Below are 14,748 nucleotides of genomic sequence, written 5' to 3'. Positions count from 1 at the left end.
AATCAACTACCCTTCATTTTAATCAACTATAATAAACTCTTACATAAGAAAGAGAAAAAAGGAAAAGAATACCCACTCCTGCTAACTGTCCCACCCCGAGATCCTACTTCAAACCTTCATTCCACAACTGAATTGTGTGGTTGGGGGTACCATGGCACCCAATGAAAGGCAGTGGATAAGGGCGAATCCTGTTGACCTTTTTGCCTGAGCCCTGTCATGCAGAACGCCCATCCAGAGCACTACAGAAAAGAAGGTAAGGGACATCACAATATAATTCAAATCAATTTGTTTCTCACTACTTTTTAATTTTCCACACTAGAATCTTACTGAGTTAGTTGTTTACATTTTGTTTAGGCACGCACCTCCACAATCAATACATAAGGATCAAATAAATTACAGGACAATACAGAACAAAGAACCGACAATAAAACTACTCACCATCCAGAGATCCCCTGAAACCAACTAACCACTCCCTTCCTTTTTCCATACTCTTGCACCTCTCATGTAGCACACATGCCCAGGGAGCTAGTGAACTACCCCAGTAAAAACATGCAGACAACAAACAACTTAGACACGGAATGCTACCCTTACGGAAAACACAAGATCAGTGCACATTACAAAAGGCACCTTGAAAGCTGATACGTAGAGACGTCAGTGTCTCCTGGTTCTGCACACATCAACAGATGTGCACAAACTCTTTCCTATCCCAGTCTCCCTCACTAAACAACCCTACCCACTTTTCTGACATATGAGCGTCTAGAGACCATGCAAATAGCAGTGGTGCGTGGTATAAATCACATAGCATAACATACAATAACATATTTGGAGATCCCTGATGTTTTTGTATAATGGCCAAATACAGAATGGTAATATAGGCACATGACTAGAAAAATGATGTAAATTAAGTGAGTCTCTGGATATTTCACAGAGCATGGTCTTTTTACTAGCTCTGACCCACTCAAGGAAAATGGGAGAAGGTTTAACGGCCACCCCTTTTCAAACTTTTGATTGAATATTGAAACAATGAAATAGTACTCATTTTACACAGTAATGCAATAGAAACACCATTGAAGGGAACCTAACAAACATGCACATTAAATATATATTTTCTTTTTGCAAATGATTTACATGTAGGAATGTCAAGTAGTCTCTCATTAAATTGAGTTTTTCTCAAATGCTGTTTGAAATACTGACATGTCTATTGTGAAAGGGTGTTTTTTTTCAAAATATAAAAAAATAGCGCAAATTAGATAGGCTAGGATGTTATCATTCACTTAAAAAAAAAGAAAAATACAAACTTTCCCTGGCTCCTCATTCAATTTTTCATGCCTGGTGAATGTGTGCTCTGGGCAAACCAAATAGATGTGCGTTCTGTAAAAAGTCTACATTTTTTTTTTTTATTTGGTTAGTTGTTAAACAACTTTTCAAATGTTTACAACCAGCAATAAGAGATAAAAAAACAATACAACATTTATCTACAAAGCATCATACCAATTGTTCAATTTTTCGTTTTGACAGAAGAGCTAAAAAACACATCACAAAATGAATAAAACGACAAAGGACATAACATAACCAAAATAATCCTTTTAAAAATATACACATTGTCTGGCAAAAAAAAAAATATATATACACATTGTGTGAATGCCATCTAGTGGCTAAATTCACATCCCTAATTACCTATGATGTCATTACACTTATTGATGCCTTTGTTATTTTGGCTCAAAGTCTGGTACTGCAACTTCCAGAAAGTGCACAATCGCGACCTTTACAGCCAATCTGGGGCTTGTGAACACTAATTTCCATGTAGTGTTCATATCCATCTCAGAGGATGCCATAAAAATATTTTGAAATAATTTTGCTCGAAGCAAACTTAGGCCAGGACATGCTACGATCAAATGTTTCAAGGTTTCTCTTTGCTGTTTATCTGCACAATGCCGACAGTAATTTTTGGTTTGGTGTAATTTGATTTCTCATCTGCAATATCTCTCGTGTATGCCATACGTTAAATCTAAATCTCATAAATTGCCCTTGTATGTGAGGAGATGGACATTTGATAAGATATTCAGCCATCACACTAAGTTTTTTTGCCCCAAAGACTAAGATGTCAAAGTCCTTATACAACTGACAGGCTGTTAAATTCCAAATCCAGTCATATTCATATATTTTCTTTTTTGCTAGATCTGGATTTGTTACCTATGTCTCGATACTCACTGTGGCATCAGCCATTTCATTATATAGTAATGTACACCAATCTCTTGCAAATTCAGTTACATTAGAGAGCAAATACTGTGCTCCAATGCCCAATACATTTGTGGTGTTAAGTCCTAACAAACTCTTCCTAAGAAAAGCACACATCTTCCACACAACCTGCGGATAAAGTGATACTGCGCCCAACTCAAAGCGTATCATAGGCAGAGGAGTGCAATTTGGTAACTGTAGCACTTGCCTCCAGTATTTGGCCTAAATTTTATCCCAGTATAACTGCATTTGTGCTTTTCCCGCTTCCACTCCATATAATAATATAGGGACCACCTTCATTTTATAGAAGGAAAATGCATGTTTGAGTGAGAATTTTCCAATTCTGGCAACAAGGATCTTAGTTTGTGACGTCAGAGTCTGCAATTTCGATTGTAGTGTCCAGTTTTCAATCTTCATTTTAGTGGATTGGGTAAAAATGATGCACAAATATTTGTACTGTTCTACCACCTCAAGTGCCTTCTCTTGAATTGTCCAAGTATAGGTCTTTATCTTACGCTTGACAGAATTGTGGCATACTAAGATTTGAGATTTTGCTGGATTTATTTGTAGACGATTTTCCAATGTGTACTGATTCAGTTTATTTAACATTTGTTGTAGACCCGATGGCGTTTGTGACAGTAATACCAAGTCGTCTGCATAAAGAAGATAACTGACTTTACTGTTACCCAATGTTGGGGGGTCACAACAGATGTTTGTGAAAATATCATATCAGATATGAAAAAATTAAACAGACTCGAGGCCAAAGGGCACCCCTGTTTCAGTCCTCTCATGGTCGAAATTGGTGCTGCCTTGAAATCAGTAAATGCCAGACAAAGAGGCTGCCCTCTCTCAGCACAGTGATTCTTAACCAAATTTAAACACATAGGGCCTCATTAGGACCCTGGCGGAGAGGGTGTTACGCCAGCGTAGTGCATGGCGTACCTCTCCGCCATACTACGAGTTCCCGTAGCGCCATGGCGGCCTTTTCCGCCTGGTTTTACCAGGCGGAGAAAACCATGGCGCTACGGGACCTCGTTGTTAATTACGCAACCGTATTTTACGGTGGCGTAATTAACTCCTTCCCCACTCCCATTATACCCTATGGGGCAAAAATGGGAATGGGGAAGGGCAGAATGGGGATTGGGGATTTACCGCTCCGCCGAGGTCGGAATGGGGCGGTAAATCCGCCAACCCCCATGGCGCTATCGGCGGCTTTCCGCCATGCTTCGCGGTGCATTTAGCACCGCGAAGTCCGCCTGGGTCCTAATGAGGCCCATTATATTTGGCATTCTTCCCAAACCAGCTACAAATCCCGATTGATTACTGTCTCTTATTTGCATTTGTATGGTCCAAGCATTACATTTCGTCAACAACAGTCTGCCAAAAATGTTCCCTGAGACATCAAGGAGGGAGATCGAGCGATAGCTGCTAGGTGCTTGGCGATCACCCTTCTTGAATATGGGCACAGTGATAGAATGCGTCCATGTTTTTGGTAGAACTTGAGCTGCATTAACAGCCGAAAAGATGGTGTGCAATATCGATGTCCACCTCTCAGGGAGGAGCCTTAAGACATGTTTCGAGAGGCTGTCTGGTCCAGCTGCTTTGGAATTAGATGCTGTTTTTATTAATAGAGATATATCTTCTCGATCAAACTCAATCACAAACTGGTCATCCAGAACATTCACATCAAAACATTTTGCACCCTGAGGAACTGCATATAGCTCACGGAAATGCTGTCCCCAGGCTTGTTCCGTCACAGCATTTGCCTGAGGAGCAATTTGTGAAGCCCCTGTGGCAGAATTGATTACAGACCACATTTTTGCAGTATTCTATGTCGCCAAAATGGATAACATAGCAGCACCATCATTTTGATACAACTTTACACGATGAGATTTTGCCCAATTGTTGTATCTCATCTTGATTTTTTTTATAAATTGACTTCTGATGTCTGGGGGATACCTACAAGCTTGTCTCAATGCGGCCCATTTTTCGGCCTCCTTTAGTTTTGTAACCAAGTCAAAACTATGTCTATGTTTACTTTTTGACTGAGAATTCACTTGCGGGTTCCGAAATAGTTGCATAGTGTTGCTATATTGCAAGGCCATATTATCTACATCAGTAGGATTTTTCCGTATCGGATTGACCGTATATTGATTAAATTTATATAAGGTATCCTCCGACCATCAGAGTCTATTGAGTCCCTGGTTCACCAGTAGAACACCACTTTGTTGACCAATATGAACACACTTTCTCAGTTCTTTCTGCCTCCATTTCATTATTAGAATTCCGTGATCACTCTGTTCAACATCATGAACCACAAAACTCTCGACGTTTGAGAGCAGATTGTCAAAATGTTTGAAAATGTAATCGATAATTGATTCCAATTGGCCATTGTGCCAGGTTGCCCTCGGGGGGAATCTTCTTTAAACCTGCCATTTAGCATATACAAATGACGAAATTTGGTAAACATATTCCATCTATATGCTCTGGCCCCACTTGGTAAGTTTTTCTTGGTGTTAAGATTGATATTTAAGTCACCAGCCACTATTAAGTGGGAAACTGCATTGTCCATGGCAACCAAATCAAGTACTGATGTTATATCATCAAAAAAACATTATCATATATAGCGGCCGCATTCCAATAGATGTTAAGGACCACCTAGCCACAAAAGCATATACTTATTTGGGCATGCCCATAGTTCTGATGATACTCCCTTACAAATTTTTATGGCTGTGAGTAGGCCGGAAGAAGGTCTGTCCAAAGAAGGTCTATAGGCAGCATTGACATGTATATCAAAGCCATTCCACACTGGCGAATCTATGAGCCAGGTCTCTTGTAAAAGAATTAAATCATGCATTCTAAGTTGGTTAGGGTCATTATTAAGGAGGTGAGTAAACCCTCTGGTGTTCCAACTCAACAGAGTGAGCTGATCCTGCCAATCTACAGGATTTAGTTACAGTTGTTCATGGACACATTTACATTGGCAGATACTGCCCTTTGGAATTTCAGCATGTCTACCCCGCTCAGCAGACTTTCCTGAATGTGTTGCTAATTGTGATTGAGCACTATCTGAGGTTGCGTTTGTAGTGGTGTTTTCTACTATAAGCTCAAATCCCAAATTGAATAAATGTACTTTAGTTGACCAAATCAGATTTTTCACCACCCGAGAATTTAACCACAACCTCACGCTGTTGAGATTCTCATCTCTCACAAATTCAACATATTCAATGTCAGCTGATTGGATGTCCTCCGCTGCGATATTTCTGAGAATATGGTCATGACAGATTTCCTATTTAGATCATATTGTTTATGGGGTGCTGCTCTACAGGCCAAGATTAGGGAGTACAATGCCAGTCTTTTTTTTCCCCTGCGGCTTTGGTGGATGTGTTATTGTAGTCGGATTGTTTCGGTAACTCATTTTTTGTTTTCGCCTGTATTTGTTTTAAGACTGTCTCTATCAACTCCATCATTTCCGTTGCCTTGTCACAATCTTGTGGAGCAGAAACTCTAGATGTTACTTGTGAATACAAACTTTCTCTGGGATTTAGGTCATTTCCCGCTATTGAGTTTAGAGGACATTGGCTTAAGGGAAAGTGCACTTGAGTATTACTCCCACTAAATTGCACATGATCCAAATTTTTCAGAGCCTTTTGCTGGTCCTCAGGCCTATCCTCAAGCAATGAGCCTGTTGTAGTCCCCTTATTTGGCCCTGCGGGAGCTGATGCATATTGTCCAGACATATACGCATCAACTGCCAATCTAATTTCCCGTCTGTATGCCCGAATGTCTTCTTCATTTCTCAAGTTTGCCAAATTAATTTTGAGGACATTATCAGACTCTAATGCTGTCTCTTCAGTTTTATGTTTTTGTGTACTTCAGCATCATAACAATTGACTTCCTTCATTAATGCCTCAAGAGGTTCATAGTCTATAGTCTATAGGCTGACATAACGCCTGATCCTGGTTAATTTTAACTTGCATCTGCTGTTTATATATTTTTTTTATTGCTTGCGATACCACATTTATACTTTTCTTTGGCAATGTTATGGCCTTAAAAAATTGTTTCGAGCAAGAGTTTGCTACCAATTTAGGAGCACTCTGATTTTTGGGTAACTTAACATTAGCCACATCTTTATTTGTTTTACCCTTATCATTGGAGAAAATCGTGTTGACTTTTTTTTTTAGCGTAGCAATTACAGGGTTAGTCACATTAGTTGCAGGCTTACTTATAATTTCAGTGTCAGGCGAGTCTCTCACATTTACTGGAGTGTCCACAATAATACCATCAATATGTGGCAGAACACACTCCAATATTTGTGATATTATAGACATTTGTACCGCTACTGTTGACTTCCCTGTCCTTTTTTTTTAACAGAGGCCTAATGAGTCAGAGTTGATGGCAATACCCATCCCAATGTTTTTCTGCCAAACATGCATATGTTCCATCAAAACAGCCCTTTTCTCTAATTTAATGTCAATTGCTTCATATAATTTGCCCAAAGTTTGTATAGCTAAGTTCATAGCCTGCAAAGTAGCTTCCACCAATCTCTCATTTTTTACACCGGGTTGCTCTATATGTGTTTGCCCTATCGGAGATATAGGTCTCCTTGGGGTAGGATGTACAAAAGACACTGATGTGGGAGAGCTTGTGTAGTTAGACTCCGGTGTTTCAAAAAGGACAGGTGAAGCAGACAAATTATCGGGTAAAGTCTGCCCCGAAAACCCCGACCCCTCATCCTCGAGGTCAATTACAGGAACATCATGTATGCTGGTCTCTTGGGATTTTCCTGTGTTATTCATATTTGCAGTGGGGGGAGAGCTTTTAGTATGATACTATCACTTGGCGATGGACGATTAGTTGACATTAATTCATCATTGCTTGCATTTAATACACTCAACTCATTCGAAACATTGACAACAGAAATAGAAGAAGAGGGCAACTTACGCCTCTTCCCCCACCGCATGAGGTCACATTTTGGGTCCATGCCCACCTTTTTGTCCACTTTTGATGCACTCTTATCCTTAGATGATTTTCTCTGCAGCTTGTCAAGTTGCATAGAGCACACTAGTTTATCAAGTGCCCACGACCTTCCAGTGATGTCTTTGTAAAATGCACAGATATCCGCGTCTTTTAATGTTTTATTTGTTTTTGTCAGCATTTTGTAGCTTTACGGGGAGCCAGCGTGGAGGAAATGGGAGAGGCCACACGCGGGCGCCCATTATGCACAAACATGCCTCCCTCTTGAACAATATGGATTGCCCCGAGCGGCTGTAACAAAATGGGCTTTTGGGATCGTAATTGCATTCCCTACACACAAGACGAGGCGCGAGCACCCGAAGGACCTCCGTGCCGCTCCCCCGTGACTCAGCGGTGAAGAGGCAAAGAGGTACTTCAGGTGCTTCGCCTGGTGCGCGTGCGCTGGTGCGAGCGCCTTGCCAAATTTAGCTGTTTCCTGCCGAGATGGCGGGGCTTGTAAAATAAATCTGTATAACAGTTTATAAACACACGTTGCAAAACGTCATGCAGCACAAATCCACAGCAATCCAAAGCAACGGGGCAAAGAGGTACTTCAGGTGCTTCGCCTGGTGCACGTGCGCTGGTGCGAGCACCTTGCCAAATTTAACTGTTTCCTGTCGAGAAGGCAGGGCTTGTAAAATAAAGCCGTATAACAGCTTATAAACACACGTTGCAAAACGTTGTGCAGCACAAATCCACAGCAATCCAAAGCAACGAGGCAAAGAGGTACTTCAGGTACTTCAAGTCTACATTTAAGTTAAATGCACCATTGCTTTTACCATTGTAATAATCATTCTTCATTGTAGTAACCAATGACACTGGACTTTCATTGAGAATGGTGAACATGTATAATTCGTTTATATTTTAAATTGGTTTGATTATTGCTATTTAAATAAAAATAGACCTTATGTGCAGCCCTGTGTGTGCCTTGTCCCGAAAGGGTGGGAGGCTGTAGGGAATTGATATTGTTAAACTTGTTTGTCCCACGTTCACATAACTGACTTTGTTTTATAAACAAATATTGTGTTTGTCTAGGTTGGGGTGTGTGTAAAATATTCCCAAACTAGATGTCACCCAATTAAAACATCCTACAATACATAGATGTGTGTTGCATGATACCATGTCCATCCAAATAAGGACAGGCCAGTAAAGAAAGAACGGTATCAAGGGTCTAATGGGAATAGCAGAAAACTAACGGAGAATAAGAAGAGACTGCAGGGGAGCACAGATAACTTAGCCATAGATTGGCTCAGGGTTCATGTGACCAAAATGGGAGCAGGGTGAGTATTAGAAGAATGAAGTCGGGGCTATAAAAGCCTAGCCAAATTGAGTAGATTGAAAGGTGTATGGCTGCGATAAAGTGCTGAGGAGACTGTGCCAGTGTTCTAAGAGAGCACAGGCACAGTGGCACCAGTTGTGTTTAGTGTACTGGGGTGTAAAAGGTGATTAAAAGAAACACATTCTGCTCAACAATTATAACACCATCATCCCACAGGTACTTGACAAAATAGACCTCCTTACATCATACAATCCAGGCAACCACCACAATGAACAATGGTTCAAAGAGTTTCCTCCCCTCTATCAAGCAGGAAGCCATATGCTTAGAAAGAGCCTTGCTAAGGAACGCAGGCCCCACCCCCAGGGAACCTGAGAAAACACCATTACAAAAAACAAAATCACCATGTGCAATGCCAATGCCAACCCCTACCACCAAGAACTCCAATCTCCCACCAATCATACAGATATCCTTTTTAACTTTGTTGAGTCCTTCCCAAGACTGCCATGAACACTTTCCATAGCTTTGTCAAGCTATGGAAGGTTTGGAACATTTTCCTCCATGGAGGAAAATGTTCCTGCTGATATAAATGATCTGAAAAGTTGCCTGACTTCTCCAAGGAATTCATACTACAGACGCCATACTATGAGCTTGGGGGGGGTGGAGGGGGCGTTCTATTAAAAATGTAGGAGGGTGAAGAAACACAGATCCTTTATATCAGCAGGAACATTTTCCTCCATGAGAAAAATGACTCTACAGTCATGCTGGAATGCCTGTCTGTAAAATGGGCTATCCACAGCCTTTGGTACTTTTTAAAGTGCAATACATTTAAATTGGTCACTGATCACACCCATCTGATATGGAGGGCCCTTAGCAAAGTCACCAATCCCAGGAATATAAGGTTGTGCTTATTATTATCATTATTATTATTATCGAAGGTGACTTGGGCTTTTGGTAACCACCAAATTTAGTTGCAACAGGATTTTAAAGGTTTGTCCGTAATGGGTGCCAGAGTTAGGAGACATTGGGGATGAAGCATGTATAGCACCCACCAGTCTGAGGAAGGTCTCAGTATCATTCCAAGTTTTTGGGCAGGGGGCATTCTTTGCTGCTTCTGCTTTGCACTGATGTATTAGCAAAATACCATTTCCTTTTTGGAAGCCCAGATATTTTATGGTTATTTGTGCCAAGTGGAATTTGGATGGGTTCACAGCAGGGTCTATTCATCTGATGCAGTCACAGATGAGAGAGAGGTGTTTATGATGGTCTGTCCGTGTCTTGCTGTAGATTACTATTTCATTAAGGTGGGCTCCAGCAAAATTCCAGCAGGTATCTATCAAATATTCCATAATATGTTGAAATGTGGTCGGTGCCCAATGTAGACCAAAGTTTAGTACTGTGAAATGAAATGGGCCTACTGGTAGCTTCCTTCTCTAGAGGGGCCTGTTAATATCCCTTTGTCTGATCTAATGTGGATAACGATTTTTCTTCTCCCAGGGTACCCACCAGATTATTGAACCTGGGCATGAGATATGCATCGAATTGGGAGATCTCAAGAAGTCTCCACAAGTCTATGTAAAAGTGCCAGGTGATGCAGTAGTTTGCTCCAGCACCATCGGGGAGGGCCACTTGCTGTAGGATTTCTCCGTGACCCAAAAATCTAGCATTTCCTTTAGTTCCTCCACGATGATCTTCTTTCAGACAGCCGGTAGTCAGTATGACTTCAACTTGATTACTCTCCCTTGTGAACCTGTAGTTTATAAACAATGTTGCATACCTTTCCTGGTTTTAGGAAGAACATACTGGGATAGGCAGCCACAAATGTAAACAAAACATGTATTGATAATACTGATTAGAGCTTAACTTGTTTGTTCCATTACGTTTTATTTAAACAGCAAAACTGGTGCTAAATTTGTTTGTTCTGCTTTTTTGCACAAGTGGAAAGCTTTGAGAATCTGTCCCCAAATAAGTATATTGTATGCCTTGTCTGAAAATCAGAAACTTACTATTGTTTTTGTTTTCAATATAAATTGAAGTGAAAGGGTTTGAATCACATAATGATAAAGCAGGCTGTTTATTACGTTTTCCTCATGCAATCCAAAAGAATGATTTGATGTTTTTTTTAATTTTATTTTGTATTTAATTGAATTAGTTGCATTTTCAAACTTTACATTGTTTCAAATGTGATACTCCTTATTAAAAATATTTCCATACAGAATTCAATCTGTCATTTGACATTCAACATTAAAATAAAGAAAATAAAAAAAAAACATAGAAGATAAGCTTGATCTTCTTTAGGGATCTTTGTGTGAATTTCATTGTCTTTCTTCACTAGGTAGTTTTCTATCGCTCATTCGTGCAAATGTCAGGGTCCTTTTGTAATTCTGATAATTTGTCATGATCGAGTTCCAGAATTGTATTATTCTGAATATTAGGCAGTTGTCGTTTCCTAAGACAATGTGTGCCCATTTCTCAGGCCCAGATAGTTGTATAGTGTATTGTGGCAACATGTTTTCAAATAGTAAGCATTTATCGTTGACTATGTCACATTCCATGATGATGTGGAATAAAGTTTCTGTTTGTTTTTGTTGGTTACAAAATCTACAATAGGCTTCCTCTGTAGACATACTGTAGACATTTGTTTGGTATTTTTCATGTATTCTCTTGTTAGCAGTACATTCAACCTAAGTCTTGGAAAGGTATTCCTCATTTGTTGGTCTGGGAAGCGTGCTCAATAATTCGGTAAGTGATTCAGAGGCCTTGCTTCGATGTTTGAATGGATGTCCATTTGGTATTCTCTTTTTCTCTTCAATGTGGCTATCCAGTCATTTTGTTGGATTTTGTTTTTTGCTTTGGCCGGTTGATTCCTTAACATCTCAAGTGTTCTCTCAGTTTCCTCCAGTCTTTGCTTACATGTTGTTTTGCATATTGTTACTACCCTGTTATTCATGGTCTCTGGGTTATCTCTCAAGATGTCTATGGATGGTATCTTGTCATTTGTTATTACTTTTCTGTATAGGTCCAGTGACTTCCAGAGTACTATGGTTTCTATTGATTGTAAGGCCAGCTAATATCTGATGCTAGGCATTAGATAAGCTGTTGGCAACTCTAGATTTTTTCTCCCAAAAATGGCTTTGAGTTGAGTCCAAGTTTGTCGTGGTATATTCAATGCTGCCTCACTTCCATATGTTAGAATGGCCACTGCTTTTTGTTGATAGAAGCTTATTATGGGTTTGAAAGAATATTTCCATATTTTTTGTGTATGGCCAGCCCTTGACGCGCCAACGAAAGAGCTTTCAATTTTAGATGTTCAATCCATCCTGCCTCTGTGAATGATTGGTTTACCCAAACTCCAAGATATTTTACAGTGGTTACTGCAGCGATTTGTTCTCCCTTTATGTAAATTGTGAGCTGTCTCTTTTTTTCGGTTGAAGCTTGTGTTAAGGCCATAACTGTGTTTTTTGTCGATTTATGGATAGACTATTTGCCTCTGTGTATTGAACCAATACTGTTTGTCTATTTTGAAGAGCTTTTTCTGTTTTGTCCAGCAGAATGTTGTCGTCTGCGAATAACATATAAGAGAATTTGTAGCCATTTAGTTTCGGTGGGTATGCCGTTGTAGCAACTTCACTCGTTTTTAGATCTTTAATGTATAAAATAAACAAAGTGGCTGTTAACGGGCTTCCCTGTTTTAGGCCATTAGTTGTCTTAATCTCATATGACATTGTGCCTTCTTTGGATAGTCGTACCCTTATTCAGGAACCCTGCAAAGATTTTCCCTTATCGGGTCCAGAAGAGCAATCAGACAATAATTTGAGGGAATAGCTCTCTCTCCTTGCTTGTGGATGGGGATGAAAATTGTGGTTTTCCATGTTTGTGGGATTTCTGCTGTTATATTAATGATATTAAACAATTCAAAGCATATATCTGTCCAGATTTCAAGATCTTTTTTGGTGATCACATTACGCAGCCCATCTGGGCCTGGGGCTATTAATCCATTTAGTTGTTTTACATGGTAAGTGATGAAGTTTTGTCCCATTTTAGTTCCCATTTGTTTGAGTGCCTCAGTCCTTCCTCTTGTGTATTATCTTTGGTTTCAAGTACAAGTTCCCAAAGTGTTCTTCCCACGCTTCTTTTGTTACACCTGAGATCAATTTCAACATTTGGTCATCATTGCTGTTAATTAATTTCCATAGACCTTTCGTATTTCTATTATGCAGTGCCTTCAGCATTTGTTCCGCATCCATTTGGCTTATCTGTGCTCTATTGTTTTTTGTCCAATTTCTGTAATGTTTTTTTAGCTTCTGGGTTGCTCTCATGCACTGTTCCTGAGCTTTGAGGTTAATTCTTTTTTCTTTAATCTGTTGATTAAATGCATGTTTATGCTTTGCTTTCTGGAACTGTAATCCTGCTTTGGTATTTCTGTATGGCATTACTAGCCAAGGATATTTTAGTTTTTGACTTGGTGATGCATTTGCTTCTAGGAATACTTTCTTTAGTTCTGTTACTTGATTATCATTAATCCACAATCTGTGGGCGCCGTTCGCCTGGTCTAGATTTGGTAGTCTTTGGTTTGGGAGTCGCTTAAGTTCCATATTTCACTGCATCGCGACTTTATGGTGGTTGCTGCGATTTGTTGGTATCACTTCTAATTTTTGGATTCTTTGTTTGATATTTTCTGTTGTGTAGATGTAATCCAAGACTGCCATCGTTTTGTGGCTCTTCCAAGTGTGAGCAGTATTTAAATCTTTTGTGCCCAAGTTGTTAATCAGGTGAATATTCCTTCTTTCCATTTCTTTTTCCTATAATGTTGCCTTCATCGACAGTTTGTTCTGTGGCATTTTTAGACCATGTTGACCAAATAGATGGATGTTTAGGTCTCTGCAGATTGTTAATTCAATTTGGTCGTATTTTATCTGCAAATTGTCTATCTGTGTGAATACTGTGTCGATGAATGTAATTTCTCGTATCCCTGCCGAGCTCCGTGCTCCAGTATAGATTCATTAATGCCAATATGAGCTGATTTCTTGTGGCTGTCGAGGTTGGCCTGTTGTGTAAAGGAGTTTGGGTTTTTTGTTTCTATGATTTTCAGGTTTGCTTCCATTTTAATCAGTGTTAGGAGGCCCGCCGATGGGCGTCCTTTTTGTTTAGTAATTGCAGGGCTTAATAGAGTTATCAATCCATCAGAGGTCTGTTGTTGGACAATCCAAGTCTCCTGTAGACAAATTACGTCAAATGACTTTAAATCCCTGTTGTTGTGAGAACCTTCTGGTGTTACATGAGCATAGCGATATTGTGTTAGTGATTTTGGGTTGTGGTTGTTTTTGGGGTGTTTCTCATTGTGCTGGGACAATATACTAATTTCAATACAGCTGTTAACACTTACTGACATTTATTGAATATGACACTACAAAATATGTTAAACTGATATGTTCTACATTGTTATGTCATTATTCCTCAATTTCAACAATGGCCTCCTGGCTTGTATTATATTAATATAGCTAACACAACATATAGGAGCCAAGTTTGAACCAACCGTGCAATGTCCGTTCTCAATGTCTTGTGGCTTCACCCATTAGGGGTTCTGAACAGGAGTATCCAGAAGCTATTGATATGATATGATATGATATGGCATTTGTAACGCGCAGTGTTTCAAGGCGCGACAAGACATGGGAGGGGGAACAGAGGGAAGACGGATACGATCCTACTAGGCCAGGTGTCAATCAGATTGCGCAAGTGCATGGGAAGGGGAAGTGGGAAAGTGTGGGGGATGGGGACAGTGCAGTACGTGGGATAAATAAATAACAATAAGTAAAAGTACGGCCAGCAGTGGCAAGTGCAAGGGTAAGTGCAGACATCAGGTGCCAAGTGCTGGTGGTGGGACTTGTAGGGATACATAAACAGTCCCCAAGTGCGGGGGTTGCCAGGAAGTCAGTGCAGATGTGAAACTGGCAGGGGAGGGGACCAGGGCCAGAGATCAGAAGGTGGCCAGGTAACCAGTGCAGTGTCAGATTCAGCCAGGAAATCAGCAGGAGGGAGGAGGAGAAAAAGCAGAAGCAAAGAGAAAGGTTCTGAGGTGCTTCCGGGACCAGAGATGATTCTCCTCAAGTTTCAGGGAGGCAGGGTGGATGTTCCAGAGGGAGGCCCCATCAGAAGAAATATCTCTACCACCAACTCTTTGCTTGGCGAAGCGACTGACCCTGAGGGAGTAGGAGGAG

Source organism: Ambystoma mexicanum, chromosome 6q (genome assembly GCF_040938575.1).
Source record: "Ambystoma mexicanum isolate Mex_15411 chromosome 6q, UKY_AmexF1_1, whole genome shotgun sequence".
Taxonomy (NCBI): Eukaryota; Metazoa; Chordata; class Amphibia; order Caudata; family Ambystomatidae; genus Ambystoma; species Ambystoma mexicanum.
This window is presented reverse-complemented; position numbering follows the sequence as displayed.